The sequence below is a fragment of the Chenopodium album genome, chromosome 13, assembly GCF_948465745.1.
Source record: "Chenopodium album chromosome 13, dcCheAlbu1.1, whole genome shotgun sequence".
NCBI classification, from domain to species: domain Eukaryota; kingdom Viridiplantae; phylum Streptophyta; class Magnoliopsida; order Caryophyllales; family Amaranthaceae; genus Chenopodium; species Chenopodium album.
Genome location: NC_137846.1, coordinates 2,617,164 through 2,631,333, shown reverse-complemented (window position 1 = coordinate 2,631,333; position 14,170 = coordinate 2,617,164). Strand labels below are relative to the sequence as shown.

General features: G+C 32.7%; 1 long non-coding RNA gene and 1 other non-coding gene across 2 annotated transcripts; both read right to left on the bottom strand.

Annotated features, from left to right (window-relative positions):
• Positions 1-2,284: 2,284 nt before the first annotated feature.
• Positions 2,285-6,033, bottom strand: LOC145575929 (uncharacterized). The gene is made up of 2 exons (XR_014098294.1): positions 5,523-6,033; positions 2,285-2,403 (listed from the first exon to the last, which is right to left on the bottom strand). It is a non-coding gene; the product is annotated as an uncharacterized LOC145575929 (long non-coding RNA).
• Positions 6,034-6,931: 898 nt separating this feature from the next.
• On the bottom strand, positions 6,932-7,003 carry TRNAP-UGG (transfer RNA proline (anticodon UGG)). Its single transcript has one exon. It is a non-coding gene; the product is annotated as a tRNA-Pro (tRNA).
• Positions 7,004-14,170: the final 7,167 nt, after the last annotated feature.

The following is a 14,170-nucleotide window of genomic DNA, read 5'->3' as shown; positions in this document are numbered from 1 at the left end:
CTTTTACCATCACCCTTTTTCAAAGTTTGTATCTTTCTATTCTCCTTTCTTCTTCCACTAAAGAAAAAAACTCCAACACATTTTTCACATAACATTGGAGGTAAAATGAATCATTGGAATCTACATATATACACTAGGAATAACAAACTAGCATTATAATTAAGAAAACAAGGTACATTCTGCAATATTCTTTGGGTCATCCTATATTCAAAATAGAAGCAAAGGACAATGGATGAGAGAGAAAGGGACAATATTATTCCAAGTTCTATTAAATTATTATAACATATAGCAGCTCAAAATTCATTTTTATATGAAAAAAGTTATAATAAGGAACATTCCTATCTCCTACCATATGATATGAGTTTAGTATACAGTAAGTAGATATCCCAATCTTATTATTAATTCATTTGTTTTTTCGTTGTTCAAGGTACACCCGTGACTCTACAAAGAGAAAGAGAAAGAGAAAGGGTTGGAACGTGTTCCTTCTCTGAACCCTTTGCCTTAAAAAATCACTTTTCATCTTCTCTCTTTCGGCCACAACTCTAGTGGGGCGTGGGACTATGTCCTAACAGCTGCTTCCCTATGTGGGGGGTTAAACAGTTCTACTGTAACAAATAAACTCATCTAGATTCTCCTAAGTAGGGTCCATATTACTATTTTGAATATGAAAATTACTTCAAAAACCAACAAAACATCCTTAATTATAATCCCCATCCAAATAAAAGTTGATACGAGTATTTAATACTCCGTAGTATGTTGTAAATATATAATCGACTAGTAGATGTATAGAAGATTATTCATGACATAAGAACTCAAGTATTCAATGTGTTGTGTTGTAATTGATCAGGACTACAAGTCTACAAGTAATTTAGTTATTTGTACCATTTATCAGCTTTTTATGAATTTGATACAGAAATAATAATGAATTCAGAAAAAGTAGTGAAGAAAAAAAATACAGCATGATGAATTACCTAGTTATTAACATCATCATTTGATTGAAATAGTAGGCTATACTTACCAATTTCCTTTACCCCCTCTTCTTTTTAATCAATAAACAAACTCCCAAAAAACCAAAGAAGATACAGAAACAACTGATTACATCACATGCGATTAGTATTTCTATTGCATTGTTTCCTAATATGAAAAAAAAAAGTTTAGAAAAAAAAAAAGTTTAGAAAAAAAAAAAAGTTAACTATCTTCTTGAGGGTTAAATTTTAACATATTGTTCTATGGCACATACTCAAAAGTAAGCTAAAGAAGCTAAATCACACTTCAAGTTAGTGGAACTACAACATGATAGTTCATTAAAACATTGGTAGATGGGGATTAACTTATGAAAACTTCATCTAAGAGAAAGGTAAAATCATTCAAGTACTTTAAAATGCACCATCCAACCATCTATGTTACTATGTTAGTAACAATGTCACCGGAATTGGATCATATCTTCCAGGCCAAACTCTAAGATGGATGTAGCATCCCTCAATAGAGATAACAATGTAAGATCTTAATGAATAAAAAATCAAAATTAACTATAACTTACACAAGGTATGTTGTTCCACAAGTAGTTAACTAAGTCATTTTTAACATTCATAATTTCATAGCATATACTACGAGCATACATACACATTAACTTGTCTGAATCAAAAGCCCATCACTAGCTGTCAATGTTCCTTGGTCACCTTATCCTAGACTCAATCTCCCAACAAGGCCATATCTAGCACAACTAATAATGTCAATGTCGTCACTCGGCCACACCATCCTTCCTTCCTTCCCCATAAACTTATTACTAGGTTCTATCTACCACCTTATTATAACATGTACAAGTATATATCAAAACAATCGCTTTTGTCACTTTCTTCTCCGAACGATCATATCACTAGACTATTTATAAGCTCAAAAAAAAATCCAACACAAGTTAAGAACATCCTAGATATGTATGTATCCTATTCAAATCCTAATTTTTCCCGTTGAGAATGATTTTGTTTTCTTTCATCTTGTCTAAAAAAACTTCACATCTTGTATGTAATGTAAGAGTGAGCTTGAAAAATAAGGAAGATTCTATTCTGGATTTGACTGATTCATTGTAGGCTCAGAGAATACAGGGTTAAATTATGCATTACATCACATGACCAATCTCTCTCCATGTGATAAACTGCACTACTTCCATATACCACAGACAAACATACACACACTCATTTACCAGAGTGTGGGGTCAGAAGAGAGAAAGAGTTACCTCAATATGTGCATGGATTTGGACACGGACGTGGACCTCAGTGCAGACCTTTTTCTTTTTTTTTTTTTTTTTTTTTTTTTTGGGTTTGGGTTTCCTTTTCTGTTTGTTGCTTTACGTTCATAGCATTTTCTCCACAATTATTGCTGGTCACTGTCACTACTATCTTAAACCTGTATGCATTACACGAACTACAAGTCAATATAAATCTTATGTTATTTAAGTCAGTGGAACAAAAGAAGCATACCTATAATTAGAAATCTCCTTATTCTTGTAAGACTAGTTGTTCAAATTCATTACCAATTCAATATACAGAATAAAAGGGTGAGAATACTCAGGGGGAGGGAAGATATCTGCATATGAACCAACAATCATAAAGCAAGATACTTTTTGAGACGAACTTTGTGTTTGTGTAATTGTGTTGGACAATAAGTCAAACTAAGGCCAAAATTTACAAATAGGGCTACCCAAGTTCAATATGCAACGATTATATGTTTAGATAAGGTGAAAGGAATGTAGCCTAAGCAATTTAGTGGCTGGCTGGCAGCCATATGAATACGCACTATGTACTCGGTAACTAGGGTTTTTTAAAATCCATGGAAGTATTTGTTTCAGACACAAATCCCATACTTTGAAAGGTTGTCATATAGAGTAACATAAAAAGTGCTTCTACAACACAATAACGATTCAACAATATGCTTTAAGCCAGCCACAAATTGAGTCACTAACATATATGTTGGCGAGCAAGCTAGATTTAAATGCCAAACACGGTGGAAAATGCACATAGATGATTAATATGGTGCATATGCTGGTCTTTTTTCATTTTTTTACCATTCCTAAGAATCAAAATGGATAGCTGTACAAGACTATTTAAACATAAGGAGTACGATCAAAAAGAGTCAAAAGGACAAATTACAGCAAACATCAAAAGTGTTTAATTTAACCCAATATTGTGGTCTAAGAACAGAAAAAAGATGTAATCAGACAATAAAACACAGAAATACAAGACATAATTATTTAAGTTCCTGAAGGGAAAGATTTTGATCAGAGATTCAACCCATTATACAATTTTCCTTTGTCCTTTTATAAGTTAGTAGTCAAGACTATCAATAAGAGTGCAAATTAAATATCTCTAACAGCAACTTTCTTGCATAACAGTAAGCCCAACAGCCTAGTTGATTTTAGGGATCAATAAAAATAAAAAACTCAAACCCTTATTTTCAGAGGTACGTTAGATTTGTAGGAAGCTACTTCTGAGACTTAAGGCGATACATAATTGTGGTGGTGTTTTGGACGGTTGTAGTGATATTTCAAAAGGATCAAATGGTACTTTAGAGGCTTATAAGTGGTTTAAGAACAACAAAACTTTGCCAATTCCCGAGATCAACCTATTAGCTCTTAAAGGGTGCCCTAGTTTAATAAATAAGGTTTAACAGTGAAGGCTCCATGTATACAAATTAACAAACGTTCATGCCAGAGAAATTATGAAATCTCACATGCTAAGGATCTGGTTAAGCCTAACTTTTAAAATAGTACATATCATAATCAATGTCCATATCATACTCTTCAAATCTAGAATAATGGGACGAAAGACTAAAATTATACTAATAGTAAAAAACAATCTTTCTAACAAGTGTGGATTTGTGAGGCCCACTAAATTTAGCTGTTAGTATATTCAAAGATATCTTTAGTCTTTTCCTCGCTTCTGAAAGTGAGCATAGAGATGCTTGAGTTGAGAATATCAAAGAGAAGGTCAGAAGAAAGAAACAGACTGTATGACATATTATATTCATATAACTTTCTTTACACTTATACACCTTTTATAAATTACTCGTATATTATATAGTTTTCAAAGGAAGAAGATAAAAAAAGATACTCTTGTGGTGGATGCGAGTTTCAAAGACAAAAACAAAATATGCTTTAGAGAAGAACATTTCTTCTTTTTCACTCGTAGGAAAGACAAAGCATATGGGTCAGTCAGTAGCTCCTAACAAGGCATTAGAAAAATTCATGGATTGTTGTGTACTCCGGAAAAGAGATAGAAAGAGAAATTTTCATATGATTTTCTTCTTCTTCAACCCCTCCTTTTTCCCCACTTCTTCTAGAGATCTGTGGATATACGCAGTGGCAGCCTTCAGTTTTTGTTTTTGTATGCATGTTTATTATACTAACTACTAATACAGGCTAGCACGTGCAAGCAATTTCATTCACTTTGGAAAGCATCTAGGGATGATGGTATGTTTTTAATAGGGTGTAGTGTTAATTCCCATCTTTTAGCTACTACGGTAAGAATGTCTCTGAGTTACTCTCCTCTTTTTTATTATTTTAGGATAAGAATTAGAATCTTATTATATAGAATAATCGGATAATGTAGGAGGTTACATTTCCAGAAAAAAAAAAATTGGGATTCATATCTTAAGAAATGTAGAAAACAGCATGATTAACGGATGGAATTGAACTTAAATTCATGTGAGAATTGAAGTTCCACTTGTTTTAGCTAGAGTTTTGGTCAACCCAACAACTTTACGATATTAAACTTCCCATGAAGTTACAATGTCTAAACTTGGGGTAAATTATCGTACCTGTGGTAACTTCTTTTATACTTCCTCCGTTTTCTTTTACTTGCAACATACCTTTAAAGCACGCAGTTTTAGGAGATGATTAGTGAGGGTAAACGAGCGATTTTATCAATATAATTTTTACACGAAAATTAGAATAGGGTTAAGTATCATTTTTAAAAATTATAATGAAAAATTTGTCCGTTTACATTACATAAACCCGACCTCAAAACACGTGCCACAAGACTGTGTTGCAAGTAAAAGAAAACGGAGGAAGTATATAAAGAGGAATATAATCTGACTAGGTTGAACGCTGTGGAGTGAAGACAAGATATAGACATGGAAGAAGCTAAGGGGTGTCATGGTATACTAAATTTAAAATGTTGGGTGAAGACAAGATATAGACATAAGAGAAGGGGTGTCATGACATGGTTGTTTGTTACTCCATGGATCATCCCACTAGAAAAGGCCATGGGTAAAACAAAATTCAGCACATTATCTCATAAAATGACAGGTTTGGTGAGTTTCTAATTCATCTTGAATAGTACACTAGCTACATCAATCAACTAAACTAGTATATAGCACTACATATAGTTCAATAGATGTGATTATCAAGGAGGAAATCAAACACATCAGAGTGACAGTGAAAAAAAAAAAACAACATTAACTATACTGGTTATTATATCAGGGTTAAATTTGTTAATTACTATAACAGGAAGCAAAAATTAACATACCCACGTCTCATATATCTTGACAGCCTTGTCCATGTTCAACTGATCCCTCAACCATCATCACAGCCATCACTCGTTTCAAACCCACCAGAATGATGACCCAGGTAGTTATCCGAACTGCCCTAATAAAAAAATGCTAGATTGGATTAGCGAAATTGGAATACAAATCTGATTCTAAGATAATCCCATGTCAGCAATGTTATTCACACAAAAGTATTCACTTTCAAAATGCACCTAATAATTGAAGAAAAGTTAGGAAATACAAAGTAAAAATTACAGTATTGTTTAAGAAAAATATGACTGAGACTTGACAGAAACTGAGTGGTGGGACTACAAGTCCATGTTTGCACTAGGTGAGCCAGAAAATCCCCTTTGCAACGATTTAGGCAGCCTTAACAATAGATACCACACCAAAGCTAAAGTAAACATAAAACCAATTCTACAAACCCTCACCTTTGGTCCATATGACTTCTTCTATAAGGGTGTTTGATGATAATCAGATGCAGGAAAAGGAGCAGATAGTTAATATTACTAATCTTCTTATAAGTCAATTATAAGAGAAGATTAAATTACCCAATAAGCCATCATAATTTAATTGTTCCTTAATCACTGATCAAAGTAAAATATACTAATCTCCTTGTGTATAGCTCCTAATATTCAAATAAATAGCTAATAATTTGAAACTACAAAGCACTAATTCGCACACACTCTACTACAGAAATTTGCAGATCAATCTGCTATGGAGTATTTGCTAATTCTACCTGCCAATAATCTATCAGCTATCTATTCTATTCTGCATTTACCAACTGCTAAAGGCCAAACAAGCCTAAAAATGATAAGCACTTCAATATTCAAACTGCCAAGAGAAGGGTCCTTCACATGAAACATGATTTGTTAGGCCTAGGCAGACTAAGATGTGGTACCACACTATAACATGTCTTCTACCATTTACTGAGAGGAGAATACAGACAAGGAGAAGATGGAGTTGGACCATAATAGAATTCAGATAAACGTAGTAGCATACTTGCAATTCTACACAATGAACCAAGAATGAAGATTTTCAAATCTTATACGGAGTATTTAACAAATAAATACTTTGAATTAACGCAGCATGGGCCCATATAGATTAAGTGAGGTGAACTATAGAAGACACTGCTATTCAGCGGTCTGATTCAAACAAAAGTCATCACCTAAGGACCACAATACCCCATAACATGTTAAGCAATATAGCTCCAGACGACCATGGAGAAATTCCAGAAAGAGGAATGCCTTCTGTGGGCCCTTATAGTTAAAGTAGCCCAGTTCTATAACGTTAGAAAATGGAAGTTTCAACTAGTTCACACTAAAACAAAACTGCCAGATTTTCAAGGCATACAGAGTGACTAAAAATTCCCCAAAATATGAGCTAAGTTGGGGCATTCCGAGAATCGAACTCGGGACCTCTCGCACCCAAAGCGAGAATCATACCACTAGACCAAATGCCCACTCTTTTGATTGGTCCAGGGTTTTTAATCCTAATACAGAATTAAATCATATACAAATGATTCTTCTGTCATCGTTGTTAACTAGCATCATATATAAAAATGTAATTCTACATTATCAAGGCAAAAAGACCAATCATCCAAGCAAGCTAAGAAAACAAAAGAGATGACCCATAAAACAAAACCATACTTTGAGAAACGAGTCACCATCCTCAACAAGACACCAAGACAGTTCTTCAAAAAGCCCTTCTTTTGTATATAGCTGACACCTAGCTTAAAACCTTATTAACTATTCCTAAAAAACATTAAGATAGAAAAAACAGATTATGGGGAATAGAAGAGCCCATAATACATCAAGAAAGATGAAAATTTATCTTACAATAATAGGAAGGAGTAGAGTTACCTAATACGCGAGTATTAGACCTCTCTATTATAATTTGTCTTTTATAATACGCGGTACACATGGAAATTAGAGCATAATGTAGCGCTGAAAGAGTGAAAGGAGTTTCATATCAATGAATGACTATGAAGATAATGGTAGAGCCACAGTTTACTCATCGAGAAATTAAGATATCTCTTGTTTGGTACATGTTCTTTATAATTCTTGTTAAGATAGACATGTATTGGAAAGCAGCAATGCAGCTAATCTTTAGGACAACATATGCAAGTTAAAAAAAGATGATGCATGCAAAATGATAGTTTCAGGCATCAAGTCTCAATAAGCTGCAGCAAAAGGACAGGAAACATCTATTTTTTCACATAATTGTCTTTATCTCTAAGCTCTTAGGCCAATGCTAAACCATTAGGTCCATTTGATGATGATGATGATAGAAACCCAATGATCCCTTATTTGACACTGAAATAAGACTGCAATGTAAGATTACCAACAATTGATAAGGGTGGGAAAAGTAGATCGATACCTGATTTATCTCAAAACAGACGTTCCAGATTGCTAACTAAGAGCCATAATGATTTGTAGTTTAAGCCCCATCAATATTTTGCGGCCAATGTCAATTACTTACCACAAATCAGATTACTCATTCTCAACTCTGAACAAGCAATTAACATGAGAAAGACAGAGACATTACCAGCTAATGTTCCTAATGTCAGTTTAATGGAGAGAGAAAGAATAAATAAGCATAACATGCCATAGAACATAAAGCTTGGATAACTTTCTATGGAGAAGACCATAAACAAGTACTATTAGATGCAGGCTTATAGCAGTAATACGCAACAAGAACAGGCAAAATTTGAGAAATTCATGGTAAATGCAAAACACAATTTGATAAAAAACAGAAAAGAACAATTGAGCATCCAACTATGATGAATCCAAATGTTCAACATCCTAGGAACAAGAAACAGTTTTCAAAACAAAAAGTGTGGTCAAAGGTCGTGCAAGTAGACATTATGGTGCCAAAGCACATATAGAGGTGTATCTTTGTTAGACAAAATCAAGAACCAGATCTTTCCTATTAAATGGCTAAACCTAGCAGCACGATGTTTAAGGAAGCACAAGCCATGACAGATAAGAAAATGGAACTAACCAAAAGAATAGATATAGGGAGTCCTCAAAAAAGGGGCAAAGTGAAAGTGGTGATGAACATCATTGTTTTGTTTCAGCCTTTCAGCATTTAACATAAACTGCATTGCCTAATTATATTTTGTAATTCAAGAGAAATCAACTAACAAAGAAAGTTAATGACGGATTAATTTTGGACATCACTTTCAATCTTGGCATGCTATATAAATTTCCAATAATGGAGTAATTCAATTCAATCACTGTTTCTCTGATCATCAGAAAACAAGAAAACCCAGGTAAGTCTGCTAAAACATCATGTGACTTGATTTAACAGATTGCCAGACTAAATGGCACAAAATGAGACGTAAAACAAAACGGCTCAAAATAGGTTTCCAAAGAATGACAAAATATAGAATCTTTCTCAAGTGAACCAACCAACTAGCAATAGTTAATTTGTAATACACATCACTCAAATACTAAGCATTAACCACAAAGCAACCACACACATTATGCAAGCCATTGGAATTTCAAAGGAAGAACAACATCATTTATTTTAGCATGCTGATGGGCTTCACAGAAACAGATGTAGTATTTCATTATTCAAGATTGAAGTTCATGTACACATAGACCAAATTGCAAACCAAGAATGTAAATTCCGCATCTATAGATTTAACGAGACACAGCCAGACAATATAACTCTAAAGGTCTCAAACTCAACTCAACAGACAAGTATAAATTACCTATCAAAGATGTTGCTACTGAACAAACCACATATACCTTTACATGCTCTATAGACATAATTCCTCACGGGCTCATAACAACGGCTATAAAAGCTCCCACAGCAGCATAATTATGCATATATTTACACACAAATAAACATAATGCTGAAGTACTATACTCCGTATTATTCAAATTTGAAAGAAGCAATTAGTGTAAGAAATTACAACAAACTCAACTCAACAGCCAAGAATAAATTACTGTAACAATCAAAATGTCTTCACTGGACAAACCATACACAACTTTACGTACTCCAGAGACGTAATTCCTCGCAACGAGCACATAACAACAGCTATAAAAGCTTCCACAGCTTATTCAAAGCATAATTATGCATAATTTTACACACAAATAATACAATGCCGCAGTACTATGTACTATGCCTATTATTATTCAATTTCAGAAGAAGCAATTAGGGCAAGAAATTACATTAACTCCAACAATTATCTCAATTGTATTAATCATCTAATCACTATTTATTGAAGCTTGATGTAGCATAATTCCACAAATTCAAAATAACACCAAGTACTTAACAAATACCTAAATGTTCCACTGAAAAATAACAATCATATACATGTATAAACAAATCTTAGATTATATTCAGTGAAATCAAAATTCCAAGAAAAAACCACATGAAATTCTCAAAACGTTATCCAATGAAACCGTAATTTATGTAATCATAATCAAAGGCAAGTTTTCAAATTTAACCTAAAATTGAAAATACTTGCAATGTATAAATTAACATAATAAAGTAGCAACGGAATTTAGTAAATTCGTCACCGAAATCAGGGAGAATGATGGCCTTTTCATGGAGACGGTGAGAAACCCAGATTCTATCTTCGCATCAGTTCGACATTATAGTGGCGCGCAATTGAGTTCGAAAGGATACCACGGTGTAGGAAATCTAATTTTATAGTCCCTTCGTCCTAAAATATTTTATACAGTTTTCATTCTCGTCCTTCTCATAATACAAAAATGTTCATTTCACCTTATTTTTGCTGAACTGAAATTATTTTTATTCAAATAAAATTATTTTTACTGAGCTAAAATTATTTACTTTGATTTTCTATTATATTTCTTCTTCAAGTTTACTAATTTTTACTGAACTGAAATTATTATTACTGAACTAAACTTATTTTCACTAAACTGAAATTATTTTTATAAACTAAAATTAATTTTAGTTAACTAGAATTATCTTTACTAAATATTATTAATTTTTTAAAAAATATTATTAATTTTTTAAGATAAAATGAACCGAGCTTAAATCCTACTTTTTCTCTCACCTCACTACCCCCACCTCTTTCACTTTTTATTTTCTTACTATGGGTGTTCAGATCCGGGTACCCGCATTTTCGGGTACCTGAAAACCCGGATACCCAGATCTTCGGGTAGTTTGAAACTCGACCCATGATCCAACCTGACCTGAGAACAACAGGTACCCGATTTTTTCGGGTCGGGTCATAAGGTACCCGAATTATTAGGATAATAATTTACTGCCAAAATGTGAAAATTGAAAACAATCTACCACCAAAACTGTACAGAGTATACACAATTAGAATTTAGAAGTTATAAAATGAAAAATACTTCTAAATTTAACATAAACCCAAGTACTTTGTAATTTCGTATCACTTTAAACCAAATAATCTACATATATATATTAAAAAAAAAAAAAAAAGAAATCCAATTCAATGTTAAGCAATACATTGATAGTTCAATTAGCATAAAAAACAAGGTTATACATAAACATGTTTCAAAAAAAAAATATTATACATAAACAAATGAAGAAGGAATTACTGGAGAAATAATATCAATAATAATACATACAAAATACAAAAAGTAGCCCAAGTTTGAAGAGGGAATTAGTGGAGGAATACTATAACAGTGACTATACACAAACAATTGAAGTGCTGCCATGGATTATCGGTGTTTTGGAGTTCGCCATTAATGTTCTTGGTTAAAATCCTTGAAGAAGATGAAGAACATGGCACTTTCTCTCTCTTCTTTGAACCACGAGTCACACATTCAAGGAGTAAATATTACTAGCATAGGCAAGATCGAGAGAAATACATGTAAGAATGTAAGAGAGAGACCATTGGATGACCAATGACTTGGTCACGAGGAGAGAGAAAGCGAAGATAAAAAGGGCGGAAAAAAGGGATGATCGGGTCATTGAAATGACCAAGAAAAAACTTTGGTCATGAATATAATAATTGACAAGTGGCTTCATACTATTGGAAGGAAATGGGAAAGAGAGAGAAACTATTATTTATTATTTCCTATCATGATTAAAGATATTTTGGGCAATTATTGAGAGTTTTTGGTCATTGTTGGTCATGGATGAGTGGAAAGAGAGAGAAATTATATAATAGGCCATGAACAAGATTTTTGGGTCATCCATTGGGTATGCTCTAAGATGAATATGGAAAGTTAGAAAATAGAGAAAAATCATAGAAAGAGAGAAAGAGAGTAACGACTGCCAAAGAGGGAAAAAGTGAAAAACCAATAAACCCTACAACTACGGAAGATTCCAGAAAAATAAAAAAATAAAAAAAAAAAAAACCTTCACGGGTTTTCGGGTACCCACCAGTTCTACAGACCGGCCCATGCCCCGACCCGAGAAATTTCTCGGGTCGAGTCGGTACCCGACCCGTAATATTGAGTTTTTTTTTTGAAAAATTCCCGACAACTTTACTTCGAGTCAACAGGTCGGGTCAGTCGAGTCGGGTATTTTTGAACATCCCTATTTCTTATAATATAAAAATACAAAAGAGAATCCTTTATATAATAAACAAATATTTTAAATGGACTCATTTATAGTTTTCCTAAACTATGTGTCCACCCAACATTTTAAGTATTCTGGGATGGAGGGAGTATTCCGTAACATTTCACCACAATCCTCCAAAATCCCAATACTAGAATCCTATGTACTTAATTCATTTTGTACTTTCATATAATGAAAACATGATAAAAGTTTGTTGCCTAATTCATCTTCAAACACATTTAGAGCAATCCCTTACCAAATTCTAGTATAATAATGTATTGGGTAAAACTGTAAAACTAAGTCATAATACAAGCAAAATTGTTAGATTCTATAAATTAATTCAAAAAACACAAAATGAAAACATTTCATAACACGCGCCTTGATATGAACTCTCTTTTAGTCTATGTTTTTAGTGTTGTAGTGACATACAAACTCACCCTCCAATTTCAACCATGCTTGATGTGTCTTTAATTGAATCATTAGCTAATTCGATATATAGCAACGACTTTATCTTTTTGTTATATCAATATCTGAAACTAATTTGACTTTATATAACAGAGTATCGTTACAAGACTGGTCTACACTTTTGCTTGGTACAACAAAGAGTCAAAGAGTACTTATTAGCCTATGTGACTATACCTTACATGTACATAGACAAAAATTGATCTTGTTTGTACAATTGTTGGTACAATGAATTTCCCATTTTAAAGTCGAGTTCTCATTTGTAAACAAAGGTAGGTACTCTGTATTCTATTTGCTTACCAAATATTGTTCTTAATTCTTACTCCCTCCGTCCCATTATATAGTTCAATTTTTGTTTGTATTTTTTCACGATATTTAAGAAATAGGAGGAGAAAGTAGATGAAGTACATTAATAAAAGTTAAAAGTATAATTATAGATAAAAGTTAGAGAGAGAAAGTAGAGAAAAGTACAAAGCATGTGCAAAATTCATGTAGGAAGTAAAATGAATGAAATTAAAAAAGTGAGGATATAATGATCTTTACATATTATCTAAAAATAGAAATAGGAATAATATTTTGACACCTCCAAAATAGGAAAACAAGAACTGTATTATGGGCGGAGGGAGTACATTTTTAATGTATAGTCCATGTGTCCTTATTACTTTGCTCCATGCCCCTGTGTTGCTTTTTTAAGTTTTAATTAAGTGAAATTGATAAGAGAAAAAAATGGTGGGATGTAGAGTAATTTTGTTCAAGTAAAATGATGGTCCTATGTATAATTATGATATGATATGCAACAAAATTTGAGAGACACTCTTTTATGAAAAGTAGGGCACACAAATAAAGACAAAAAGAGTACAGTATATTGTTTTGAGCTAAGTAGCTATAAGTTCACCTAACAACTCAACATGGTGTTTGCTGTATGGACATTGTGAGTTTGTGAATAAGGGTGCTAGAAATTAAACTTGTTAAAATCTCGAGTTGAACCCGCTCTCAAAGTGTCTTGTTCATTGACTTGAATTCAATTAACTAGTAAATACGGAGTACTAAATAGTGACTATGTAAGATCCTCTCTAATGGTGAGACTTGAATGAGTTTTTTTAGGAGTGAGAGAGTATTTTTTGCAAAAAATACCAATAAGTTGGTATCTAAACTTAGCAACTCCAAAAGAAAGTTGCTAAGTTTAGATACTCAACTTTGAGTCTCATTTGACAAAAAGTGCGAGCCCTTATCAATATTATAATATGTTTTGTAATTTATTTAAATTTTATTTTTATTTTTTTCTAAAAAAAACTTAAAATATGATTTGGTGGGCCATAAATTAAAAGTGATATTAGTATACCTTAGAAAGTCTCACCATTGGAAAATTAGACTTCACATGAGTTGCTAAATTGAGAAGTGAGTTGGATATCACCATTGGAGGCAAAAAAAAAAACTCATTTTGTATTTCAATACTCAAAGTTGAGTCTCACTATTGGAGATGATCTAACAGCGGTTTCGATATGATAGTTTTTCTTATACGAGTATATCTGTATATGTTAAATAATAATAATAATAATAATAATAAAGTAAAAAAAAAATTAAGATTATAGTTGATAGTTTAGGTAAAGAAGGGTTTAGGGTTTAAGAAATTCAGTAAATCAACCATATTGAA